Source organism: Prionailurus bengalensis, chromosome A1 (genome assembly GCF_016509475.1).
Source record: "Prionailurus bengalensis isolate Pbe53 chromosome A1, Fcat_Pben_1.1_paternal_pri, whole genome shotgun sequence".
NCBI classification, from domain to species: domain Eukaryota; kingdom Metazoa; phylum Chordata; class Mammalia; order Carnivora; family Felidae; genus Prionailurus; species Prionailurus bengalensis.
Genome location: NC_057343.1, coordinates 91624979 through 91637902, shown reverse-complemented (window position 1 = coordinate 91637902; position 12924 = coordinate 91624979). Strand labels below are relative to the sequence as shown.

Sequence of the window (12924 nt, the reverse complement as noted above, 5' to 3'; positions counted from 1 at the left end):
GCAAGGCTCCTACATGCAACATGCTTCCCTTTTCTCTCTGCTACCCTCACAGCAGGAAGTGAGTGTGTAAGCTCCTCTCACCTTGAACTCCCACCACTGAACAGTTCTGTCCAAGCAGAATCCTGAGCATGTACTTCTTCTTCTTCTCTCTCTTTTTAATGTTTATTTTAATTTTTGAGAGAGAGATTGGGAGTAAGTGGTGGAGGGGCAGAGAGTGAGGGAGACAGAGGATCTGAAGCAGCCTCTGTGCTGACAGCAGACAGCCTGATGCAGGTTTCAAGCCCACAAACTGTGAGATCATGACCTGAGACAAAGTTGGACTCTTAATCGACTGAGCCACGCAGACACCCCCCCCCTTTTTATTTGAGAGAGAGAGGGCGAGCACACAAGTGGTCTGGAGGGGCAGAGAGAGAGAGAGAGAAAGAGAAATAGTCTTAAGCAGGCTCCATGCTGAGATTGGAGCCCGGTGTGGGGCTCAATCCCACAACCTTGGGATCATAACCTGAGCCAAAAATCAAGAGTCAGACGCTCAACCGACTGAGCCACCCAAACTCCCCGCTTCTTCTCTTCAAGGATCCATCTGTCCGTAAAGCAGAGTTATGCATTCCTTAGTAGACATGTCTGAAGGTGGTCTGTTTCTTCCTGGTCACTGCAGGGTTCTCATGCATTATCCACGTCAATGACTTACAAGATGGCACACCAATTCCCAAGCCCCGAGCATAGAGCACCTGGGAGCTGAGTGTGCTCGTTATAACAAGACAAAATGAGTCCTGATGAAGTAGAGTCACAGACTGGAATGACAGGTCTGGTGACCAGGACCTGCTGGACACAGGCACAGAGATGGCCAGCCCAGAGGAAGGTGCAGCAGGGGGTGGGAGGTGACGCCCACTCTGGCCAGTGAGCTGTGAGCAAAAGTGACCTGTGTCTCTTCCTGGTTGGAGTGTTCAATTGCCCACATGAGACCCTGTAGAGATCTCTCCTTGCTGTGTATGGTGGACAGGGTGATGGCATTCAGCGCACGGCTACCATTGGCAAGCAGAAATGGGTGCCCGGAGCCGCCACATTGGATTTCTCGGGGCCAATCTTTAAATCTGAATTTTATAAAGTAAGCCTAGCTCATAGTAAATGTTGACTCAAATTAACATAACAAATTATGTGGCCCAAACAAAACACATCCCCCAGGTTACCAGGTTGAGAGCCCTGGAGTAGAGGACCTCATGCAGACAGCCCCCTTCCAACACATCCTTCTTGGCTGGACCCGACACTGGCAAGTGCCTCCTTCCTCCCAGAAATTCCTACAGTTCAGCCCAGGCTCCCAGCCCCTCTGGCAGCCAGAGTGATTTCACTGCTGCGGCAGGATAATTTATTGAAATATTGATTTGCGTTTTGTTCTTGCCTTGTCTTTGCCCATTTCAAGAAGGCAGCCTGCCACCTGCGTTCTCCAGGCCCGTGGGGGTTTGTGCTGCAGGGTCTAGAGCAGGGGTTGTCTGGGATCCCCCCACCTCTCGGCTTTTGGGTTCTGAGGAGAGGGGCAGAGAGAAGGGCTGGGAAGGGCTGTACCAGGACAAAGTGGTCCTGGGGGAGGCGGATCTCAGAAAACAGGGGCTGTGTACTGGGCCCTGGGAGCCTGAAGCCCAGATGGGACTCAGAGATGGAGAAGGGTGACATCAGCATTTGGGCACCCAAGATGCAGACCTGCTTATACATCTTATTTCTCTGCCCACGTCCCAACTTTCTCAAGGTTCTGGCCCATTTAAGATGGGGACAAAAGAATCTAGGACTGGGATTCTCATCCATACTGGGTCCGGAGCATTCAGGAGGGTGTGGGTACCTAGGAGCCAGCCTGTGACCTGATACCGACCCGTGCACCATGGCAGGCAGAGGGCCTCTGGGTCACTGAGGAGGGAGGGGACATGGGAGAGGGACAATGTGGAACAGGAGCTGGTGCCATATCAGCAGAGTTAGAATCACAGGGTGGCAGGAGATGAGCAAGAGAGTGTGGGGGCTGGCAGGTGGGGGAGGAGGAGGCTTCTGGCTTCAGTAGAAGTGGCAAGGAGGCCCACGGGGGAGGCTTGAGGAGAGGTCTGTGAGCTCGGGGTCCACGGTACCTGGGGACACAGTCAAGGGACTGTTTTCTCCTGTCCAGCCTGCTTGCTTGGTATGAGTTTGGCAGTTTGGCTTTGGGGAGCTCTCCCCCTTATCTGGGTGCAGCCCCTAGGGGATCAGTTCAAATGCTCTGCCCGACCCTGACAAAGGCTGGCCCGGAATCTGAGTGAGCCCAGAGGAGCTCAAAAGGACTGGACATCAGCTGAAGCAGGTTTTCCTGGGGAAACCCTGGAAGCAAGTTCCCATGAGCACCTGCTCCCTGCACCCCCTAGGTTCAGCCTTTCCTCCACCTGCTCCTCCCACATGCTGAGGGACTCCTGACAGAGTTATCCAAATAGAGGGCCCAGGAGAGGTGTCTGGGCCAGCCCAGGTGGGTCACGTGGGCTCTGACGGTTCCTCCTGCGCAACGCAACCCCCGTCTCTGCCATCCAGCCACATCCACGCAGACCTCTGATGGGCCTCACTCTGGGAGGCACCACGGAACCGCCCTGTCTTTGCTGTAGACCACAGCCGATGAGCTGTGACCCTCCTCCGAGCGAAGAGAGGAAACAGCTATTTCTCCCATTTGTATCTCCTTCCAAAGTGCCAGAGAGAGGATGGGGGCGGGGGGGGGGGGTTGCCTGTTTCCATTAAGAAAGATTCTCACACCTGCGTTCCAGCCAGCTCTCAAGGCACCTGTCTCTCGGCTGTCTACTCGTCTCTGCGCGGGTTTCTCTAGGAAAACCTGTTTGTACAACTCTCCCGTTCCCACCTGTGCTGCGATGGGGACCATGCGTGAGCCCTGCAAGGGGCTGACCGCAGCACGAGCCGAGGACCTCACAGATGTGACGGTCCTCCCCCGGAGGGAGCCGCGGGCGTCAGCTGTACAGAGTGAATTGCAGCTGAGTGGTGGTCACGATGTTTGCACCGTGGAAGGGGCATTTCTGCACCCCCAGCCTGGGTGGTAGCTCCAGGTTTACAGGAATAGTCTAATTGAAGCTGTACAATTGCCCTAAGATATATTTTTTGGAGGTGGAACCACATCAGGGACAACAGAAGTAAACAGCTCCCAAGTCCTGCTACACAAGAGGTATCTGCGGGCCTGGAAGCCCCGCTGCAATCGGAAGTGTTCTATTCCCGGGCTGTGACGACAGACGGGAAAGGAAGGGCGTAGCCCAGACGTGGCCACCAGGTGGCGCTGCTGTCACAAGAACGGTCTCTCGTGCGCTGGGCCGGCAGGCAGGGCCCCGCCCACCTCCTCCCAACCCTCTCAGGCTGGCGCTGCAGCTCTGAGCCCAGGCATGCACAGGGCAAAGGGGGATTTTGAAGGCCAGAGACAACCTCTGCGGTCCCACCCTTAATACGCCAATTAAGACCCGTTCAAAAATTCTGTTCCAATCATTGCTTTCTGACGTTTCCATTGTTTGCCCTTGAATGAGCTGAATTATTTATGCTCTTCCCTACTTCAGTCAAGAACACAGGAGGGAAAGTGGACCAGTAGCCTGGAGGCTGGTCTTCTAGGAATAACAGCGCCATGGGGTGGCTATACCAGTGCCGCCACATGTCAGAGAGCCCCACAGACCCCAAATTCGCCCAGCAGCTTACCAGGGCATGGGCAGGTGACAGGTGGAGCTCACCTGGGCAGCATGAGAGTCCTGGGGTAGGAGACCTGTTCATGTCTCATCTGCTTGTGTTCTTGAACAAGTTACCTCACTGTGCTGAGCTCCCCATCTGCAGAAGGGGTACAACCACAGTACAGAGCCAGGAGCACAGGGACTTCTGTCATTGCCACCCCTCACACCCATAAGGCAGCTGAGGTCTAGCACGGGTGAGTGATGCCCACGGACATCACAGAATTCCTTAGACCCTTCCTCTCCAACGCTGAAAGATTCCTATGCGTGCTCCCCACTTGGTCTTGACTTGGTCTTTCACGACAAGATACCTTATGTTCCTCTCTGATTGTCCCCAAGTCTCTGATTTCCATTTGCTTTTGATTTCCATCATCCGAGGAAATATTTAAAATGAGAACAGTTCAGTAGCTCTGGTGCCTTCTCAAAAAAATCAATTGAAAGCCAGTTGCTATGCAACCCTCAAGTGTTGCCGATGTTCTGCTCCCTGGCTGATGGCATATTGTATAAAATAAGATAATCTCTTTTCTTCTGTCTTCCTTCCTTTCTTTTTATTTTTTTAAGAAATGGAGGAAAAAAGCGTTGTTTTAGGAAAAACTTGAGATAACTTAGAAGCTTCTCATAAGCTGGAAGACAAACAACATGGCACGCATGTAAGTGCTACTGATTTTATCCCCTCTGGAGCCTGGTGGGGACCCGGAGACAGGCTCTGGGGAGCTGGTCTATTTCCATCACAATTTGGAATGAATAACAGGATCTGAATGCCTGGGCCACTTTCTGCCCCAAGTCTGGCTCTTGGCCTCATAGCTGCCCCTGCCAAGAGAACCCCCAGATCTTGGTGGACACAGCTCAGTCCCTTCTCCTCACAGGAGTCCCGGCTACAGTCATCTTGGTTTCATGATGCTTAAATCCTTCTGGGCATGGGGGATCCCCTCCTTGATAGGGACACATGAGTTCCTTAAAGAGCAGCTCATCAGAGTTCATCTTCACTGTGAGCCAAGCCCCATCTCCAGACCCTCAATCTAGAAGCCTGTCCAGTCTCTCCCTGAACAGCCATTCCCTCCGACACGAATGTTGGGCCTCTTGTTCCTCAGACCCCAGCTGCGCAGTCAGTTGCCTGGCCAGTCCATCTGGGGCCACCCCCAGTTCTATTTCCTTCAAGGTGCTCCCCACTCTGAAACAACCTTGTTTACTTGTCACTTTACGGGGAGTTCACGCTCCAGCTCCATTCATGTGACCTGCTCTTCCTGTTCCTAAGACAACACCCCCAGCCACCCCTGGCCGCCCCCTGCTGTCCCCTGCCAGCACAGACCTGCAAACAGGGCCCTGCTCCTGGTGGTTGTGCAAAGTGGGATCTGTGACTAGCGGACACACACTGTTAACCGTCCACAATGAGACGAGTGCCAAAAAGGGAAACCTGTCCAGCAATTTGATGGTGTGGTTTTATGGGAACGGAATTTAATTAAAAAAAGTCTGGGCTGGTATTTTTGTATATCTTGGTTTTGTCACATTTTCCTTTTCTAAGAATTCCTTTTAAACATATTTTCCAGGACTACTGGTCAGCGATGGGCCCTCGGGGCGGAGTGTTCTGTGTGTCCGGCTCAGCGACCTCAGCCCTAAACCTGCTCTTCACAGATGGTCACTTTCCTGTGTTGTCGGGTCGCTCCAGGTCAGCGGGACGTTGCTCCTGAGTCCTGAGGCTGACGACTGTGCTCTTAAATCAACCAGAGCCCACAGCTAAGTACGCTGCACCAAACCTCTGTGCCCAGGGTGGCATACCCTGTTCCAGCAATGCTGGACCAACAGGTGGGGTCTGCACTCAGTCCCTTCACATCAGGGTATCTGGACAGCACCAGCGGTGCCCTCCTGACTCTCGTGAACCCCTGCCTGCACTTCTGCCATGTGTCCTCCCTCAGGAGATCGAAAGCCACACCCTGGAAGCCCTCACACTCCAGCAACCTGCCCCAGGAGGACCGAGCATCAGTCAGGCCCTGTAACTTTCTGGAATCCCCCAGGACACACTGGCCATGACAGGCAATAGCCCTTTCCAGAGACCTCCACCACAGCCTCATGGGCCCCACCTGGGCTCCCAGGGGACAGGCAGGGCAGGGCAGAAGGTGGGCAGGGCATGGGTAAGCTTTGCTACAGGAGACAGGTCAGCCCAGCTGGATCCCCAGGGGCAGCAGAGGAGCAGGGAGCATGCTGTCCCTCTCAGCCATGCTGGGGGTACCGGGGATAGGCAATCCCCCACAGCCTGTGATGACCTCTATCCTGACTCCTCTGATGTCACTGGCAGAGGTGTGAGGCTGGGCTGCTGAGCCCTTGGCTGGGTCCCAGTAGGCGCTCTCTGGGTTTAGCTCTGAAAGCGTGCTTCCTGCTCCAGATTCTCCCTTCCAATTCCTAAACTCCTTCCCAGCAGGAAGTCACGGGAGCTGGGGTCCCCCTGTGCCCCTCCTGGTTGCCACTGTCCGAGTACTGGTCTCACGAAGCTGCCCTAGTGCCCAGGTGAGCTCCAGCCATGCACCTTGCTGGTCGTGACCTCCAGGCAGCCCCGTGGCCCACCCACTTCCCCATACGTCCCTGGGAAGAGCCAGACAATGCTCTCCACTCTGCCTCTGGGAGACTTGGGGTGAGGGGCGTAACCACATGGCCCTGGCCCTGAGGGAGGTGCCTGTACTCCTGGGGGATTTGGCCTCACCTGCAGGCAAGGTGGCAGCCTGCATTCTAGCCCAGATGGTTTGCTCAGAGGTCCCTAACCAGGAGACTGGAAGAGCCCCTGGGCCCAACCACAGGAAAGGTAAGACAGTGACCCCGAGGGCAGAAGAACCCCTCCCCTCCTCAATTGTCTCTGAGCCTCCACAGAATTGAGGTGCCAAGTGAAAGCAGAAAATCCCTTCAATGTCCTCCTTCAAATCAGGAATAAAATGTTGGACATGACAGAGCCCTGTCGCATGCCACTGGAGACTCTACTCAGGTGGATTCAGTTAAACAGGATTACTTGGATTCTGCCATTTTTAAGTGCTTTTTAAAAAATGTAAACTATTTTTTCATAATTAAAAATGCACTATTTTGTTTAGAAAAGAAACATGCTTATCATGATAAATTATGAAAGTTCAGTAAAATACAAAGAGGAAAATAAAAATCCATGGCCTACTGCCCAGAGAGAAATATTAGTCACCTTTGATGTATTCTTTCCAGTCCCTTCTGTACATATATCTGTACACAAGATTAAGATCATACTATAAGTTGGGGCACACAGGTGCTCAGTTGGTTAAGCATATGACTCTTGATTTCGGCTCAGGTCATGATCTTACAGTTCATGAGATCGAGCCCCACATAGGGCTCTGCACTGACATCTCGGAGCCTGTTTGGGATTCTCTCTCTCTCTCCCTGCCCCTCTCCCCTGCTCTCTCTCTCTCAAAATAAATAGAAAACATTAAAAAAAAACTTAGGGGGTGCCTGGGTGGCTCAGTAGGTTGGGCGTCTGACTTCAGCTCAGGTCATGATCTCACGGTTCATGAGTTCGAGCCCCACATCGGGCTCTGTGCTGACAGCTCAGAGCCTGGAGCCTGCTTCAGATTCTGTGACTCTCTCTCTGCCCCTCCCGCACTTGCACTCTGTCTCTCTCTGTCTCTCAAAAATAAATAAACATAAAAAAATTTTTTTAAACTTAAAAAAACCCCATACGATAAGTTATATTCTGTTTTCCAAAAGCAAATAAAGCTAACTGTATTCTGTAACAATTCCCCAGTGCTTTGAAAGTGGGATTTATGGGGCACCTGGGGGGCTCAGTCGGTTAAGTGTCTGACTTCAGCTCAGGTCATGATCTCATGGTTGGTGAGTTCGAGTCCTACTTTGGGCTCTGTGCTGACAACTCAGAGCCTGGAGCCTGCTTCGGATTCTGTGTCTCCCTCTCTGTCTTCCCCTCCCCTGGGCACACTCTCTCTCTCTAAAATAAATAAACATTAAAAAAATAAAAAAAAAATAAAGTGGTATTTATTAGCAGCCTAATATTCTACCACACAGACGTATTACAGTTTATTTAATTGGACCCCTGTTAGTAGACAGTTGAAATTTTTCCCAGTTGTTTACACTTAGAAATAAGGCCATGGCCTTTGTCTTTTTCCTAAAACTTTGTCCGCAATTCTGATAACTGCTTTGGGATAGAGTCATAGAAATGAACAAGGCGGGTGGGCAGCAAACAGGAAGAACCTTCTTAAGGGCAGTGGTGAGTACTGTCACATTTCCTTCTAGAAATGTGTACCCATTTATACTCATACCAGAAAAGGGTAATGCTTTACCCATCCAAGCCAGCAGTTAAATCCCTCTTTCTAATCTGAGCACAGGCAATCCTTTAAAAATGTTAAATTGCAGGGTGACTGAGTGGCTTAGTCAGTTGGCGTCTGACTCTTGGTTTCAGCTCAGGTCATGATCTCACAGTTCATGGGGTTGAGCCCCGAATCAGGCTCTGGGCTGGCAGCGTGGAGCCTCCTTGGGATCCTCTCTTTCTCCCTCTCTCTCTGCCCCTCCCCTGCTCGTGTTCTCTCTATTTCCCTCTCTCAAAATAAATAAACTGAAAAAAATAAAAATGGCAAATTGTATTCTTTATTTGATTAATAGTACAGTTAAATTTTTTCCTTCTTTTTTTTTTTTGCCCATTTGTATTTTTCTTCTGTAAACTGTTTATACCCACTGCCAATTCTGTTTCTCCTATGGTTTGTAAGAGCTCTTCATATATTAGGGTATCACTGCCATATTGCCAGTGTTTTTCATGCTCGTGCTTTGTCTTGTAATTGTTTCTGGACAGAAGTTTTATATTTTAAGTGTTCAAATATATCTATCTTCCCCTTTACAATTCCTTCTATTGTACTTACGCTTAAGGAGCCCCCTTGACAACCAATATTTTCTTCTTGATTTTTGTGGTTTAAATAGTTGAATGTTTTATTGGCCTGTTATTTATCATGTTATTTTTAATTTACTATACATGAAATTTATATTTGTCATATATTTATTTATAACACTTAATAACCATTTCATTTATATTTATCACATGTTAAGTTAAATATATGAAGGGTTTTCAGAGCTCCATAGTTTATTCAATTGATCTGTTAATGCTTACGCAAATACAGTATGATTTTAATTATTTTCACTTTATAAGATGTTTGAAGTAAATCTCTCTTTATTTGCTTAGCTTTTGAGGCTTTCCCATTCAGTCTTTTTTTTTATGTTTATTTATTTTGAGAAAGAGGGACAGAGGGAGAGTACGCGCACGAGCAGGGGAGGGGCAGAGAGAGGGAGGGAGAGAGAGAATCCCAAGCAGGTTCCACACTCTCAATTCAGAGCCTATTGTGGGGCTCAGTCCCACGAACCATGAGATCATGACCTGAACTGACATCAAGTAGGATGCTCAACTGACTGAACCACCCAGGTGCCTCTCCCAGCCAGTCTTGACTGGCTTATAAGGCTTCCAGATGAATCTTAGAATCATTTCACCAAATTTCCAACTATTAATTTAGGAAAAATCAGTATCTCTACTATACCCAGTCTTCCTGTAGGAACAACATATGTCTCTGCCTTTATTTTTATTTCCTTCCTATCATTAACAATGTGCAATTTTCAGGGCACCTTGGTGGCTCAGTTGGTTAAGCCTCCAACTTTGCCTCAGGTCATGATCTCACAGTTGGTGGATCTGAACCCAGCACAGGGCTCTGCACTGACAGTGCAGAGCCTGCTTGGGATTCTCTCTCTCTCCCCCTCTCTCTCTGCCCCTCCCCTGTTTGTGCTCACTCTCTTTCTCTTTCTATCAAATAAACTTTAAAAACCAAACCATGTGCGATTTACTTACTGTAGGTCCTGTATCTATCTTGTTAGGACTGGGCCAGATATTTTATATTTTTGCTTACTTTTGTAAATGGAACTTTTCTTTCCCTATTACACCTACTACTAGGGTATTGTGGGTTTGTGCAAAAATTAGCGATTTTTTTTTTCAATATATGAAATTTATTGTCAAATTGGTTTCCATACAATACCCAGTGCTCATCCCAAAAGGTGTCCTCCTCAATACCCATCACCCACCCTCCCCTCCCTCCCACCCCCCATCAACCCTCAGTTTGTTCTCAGTTTTTAACAGTCTCCTATAAAAATTAGCGATCTTTATAGAATTATCTTACAGTTGGCCATGTCACTAAACTTCTTTAATTAACTCTAAAAGCTTTACAATGGATCCTCTGGGTTTTCCAGGAACATAATCATCAGCAACCAGTTAAAATTTCATCTGTTCTTTTCTGATATTGGTTCCATGTCCTAAGACATTATCTAGAATTTCCAGAACCTCAGTAACAAAGCTAGCTTCTGGTCACCACGTTTACTGTAACTGCCTCAATGAGGGCAGCATTTCCCAAAGTGAGTTCTGTAGAATGTTGACTACGTGAGGAAAAGGGTTCCACTGAGAAACAGGTTTGAGAAGCTATGTGTAGTGATCCACTTCTTGAGATTCACCGTGCACATTTCTGTCATAAAGTCTCTGACAGGTTCTTTGACAAGCCTTTCCCAGACTCACTGGACTATGGAACCCCACTATTTTCCCGTGTAAATGTCTAGGAGCATCCTATGAATTAGCTATGCAGACACTCTTAAGGACATGTGCTTCTTTTCTCCACCTTTAAATAAAATTTTGGTTGTCATGTTACCATCTGTTACTAGTTTTCACAGATTTTTGAATACTGGGAGGTACTCTCTCAGCAACTATGCTGCAGACCATGCCCTTGCCCTGCTGATGGCTTCAGAGCATCAGGGGCTCCTGGAAGCTCTTTCTAAGGGGCCCCCCATTTGGCATACTTCACCATGCACCCCCCACTCATGCCTTTGCAAGCAATACTCATCTCTTCTCTCCAAGCCCCAGGCCCCCATGCCAGCCTCTCCTGCCATCTCTACTGAGGTGGCACTCGGCACCTCAAACTCAACACATCCCTGTTGAACTCATTGCCTTTCTCCCTCCGACACCCTGATTCTCTTCCTGTGTTGTCCATCTGAGTGGTTGACATCAATCAGCATGCACCTGGCTGCCTGAGGCATGGGCTCAGGGTCTCCCCACCTTCATCCACTTAGAACCTATGTCCTCTGGATTTGGCCTCCTACAGTTCTCTTCCATCTGCCTTCTTTACCCCAGCCTGTGGCCATGGTCTTGGTACAGCCCACCACCGTCCTCCCTTCAATGGCTCCCACCCACCATGATGCCCACAGGAGTCCAGGGATCCTCTTGGAAATGCAAATCAGATCCTGGAAACACCCCTCTTCTGGTTCTTCTCCCTTTTACTCCCTTCCAGTCAGTTGGCCTGACATTGTGAGGGCTGCCTGCCTCATCTTCCCCCCATGAGTCCCTGACCCCCTGTAATCATTGTTTCTTTGTCTGTACCTCTGCTTTAGAAGCTCTTGAGGTCAGGGACCACGTCAGTGGCCCAGCACAGAGCCTGGCACACAGAAACCCTTCAAAAACTATGGGTTCAATTACAAGCTTTTGTCATTTGGCAAGCAAATGTGATGAATTATATGAACAGACTTCCTGATATTCGACGATTGCCTTATTCCCAGGATAAACTCTATTTTATCATGCTGGGAGTTTCTTTTTCTGCATTATTGAATTAAGCCTCAGGATTTTTTATGTCTATTTTTAGAAGGAAGACAGGTCTGCACATTGTCTTGGACATGTTACCTCTGGCAGCTTTGAGTATAGGAATCACACTGGCTATAAAAATAAATTGGGTGGATGTCAGAATATATATATATATATATATATATATATATATATGTATATATGGTGTGTGTGTGTGCTCTGAAACGATTTCCATGGCGTTGTATTATCCTTGCTAATAATTCCTTAGAAATGAATAAGAATGCACTGGCAAAAATAGATGATCTGACTCTCTATTTAGAGGTAATTTTCAGAGAACTCTGAAAGTGCTAGAGAACTTGAGTTCCCTCCATGGTTATGGGACTTATGGTGTTTTCTAACATTTTCGGCTTTGAAATATTCTCATTTCCCAGGAAATCCCTGGCTTCCCAGGGTGTCCTCGTCCCTGACTCAGAGATACTCAACTGTTCACCTTCAGGTTCTGACACTTCTGTTGGTCACACAGTCTATCTACCTGCTGGCAGCCGTGAAGGGGAAAACAACAAGAAAAAATGGCTTTGGGTGGAAACAATTTAGCACAGAGCCTGCTGGGGTGTAGTTAAAATAAATGAAGCTTTGCTTCCTTGAGCAATCGACACATTTCAGGCCGAATTGAGAGCCAAAGCTTTGCTACCACTAGGAAGCAATTAACAACGCACAATTTCCAAATTTGTCTTTTTAACCAATATGGGGGCAACCAGGGGCGGAGGGGACGCAAGCTGCCACCTGGTGCCCAGACCATTCTGTGGCTCTCCAACTCTATCTACTTCCATGCCCTTGGCCAACCTGAAGTTTCCCATTTCCCCCCTCCAGCAGTAGAGAAAAGGGGTGGGGGATCTCACTGTGTCCACACCTCATGCCAAATTTCTGAAAATTCTCAGATACCGAAGGATGCTGGCTGGAGGGCCCCAGGTGGTAATGGAGGGGCTGGAAGGAGCTGGTCTGGGGAAGGAGAGAAATGAGGGGGGGTGTAGAACATGTGGACAGCTACTCCACTGGGCCATTCCAAAGACCCCGCCTGTGAATGGAGGCTGGGACTGGATCTCTGGGCTAGGGTCCACCCTCAGCTTCCCTTCCCAGGGAGTACAGCACCCCAAACCTGGACACAGGGCTAGAGAGCCTCCCTAAGCCCTCCGATAGCTGGTCCACCTCATCTGCTGGCCATCTGGAGGGAGGGGGGTTGAGAGAGGACCCGAACTGGGCGTCTTCCAGCAGCGGCCTAGTGTGGCAACTGCCCCAAATGCCTTCTCTTCTGTCCAGATAAGCATCCTGGTGTAGGTTACGTTGTGTACACCCTTTCTCATCTTTCAGTCTGTGTTTCCTCGCTCTCTCTCTCTCTCTCTTTATGTCAGAGGTTTGCATTCACTAAGGTTCTCTTCTTGATTGGTTCAATTATTTCTATTTCCTAATTTTTTAATTTCTGCTTTTCCGAAACTACCTCCTTATTTTTGTCCTCCTTAGGTTTTTGGTTTGCAGTTCTTATGGACTTTTGTTCTAACATTACTGCAGGGTCCGTGTGTATTCATTCTCTCTTGTGTAATC

The 12924-nt window shown here is 48.9% G+C and overlaps 1 protein-coding gene across 1 annotated transcript in view; it reads right to left on the bottom strand.

The window, feature by feature from the left end:
* Positions 1–12924, bottom strand: part of ADAMTS2 (ADAM metallopeptidase with thrombospondin type 1 motif 2) — a 244553-nt gene that overhangs the window by 61434 nt on the left and 170195 nt on the right. The window lies entirely within an intron of this gene.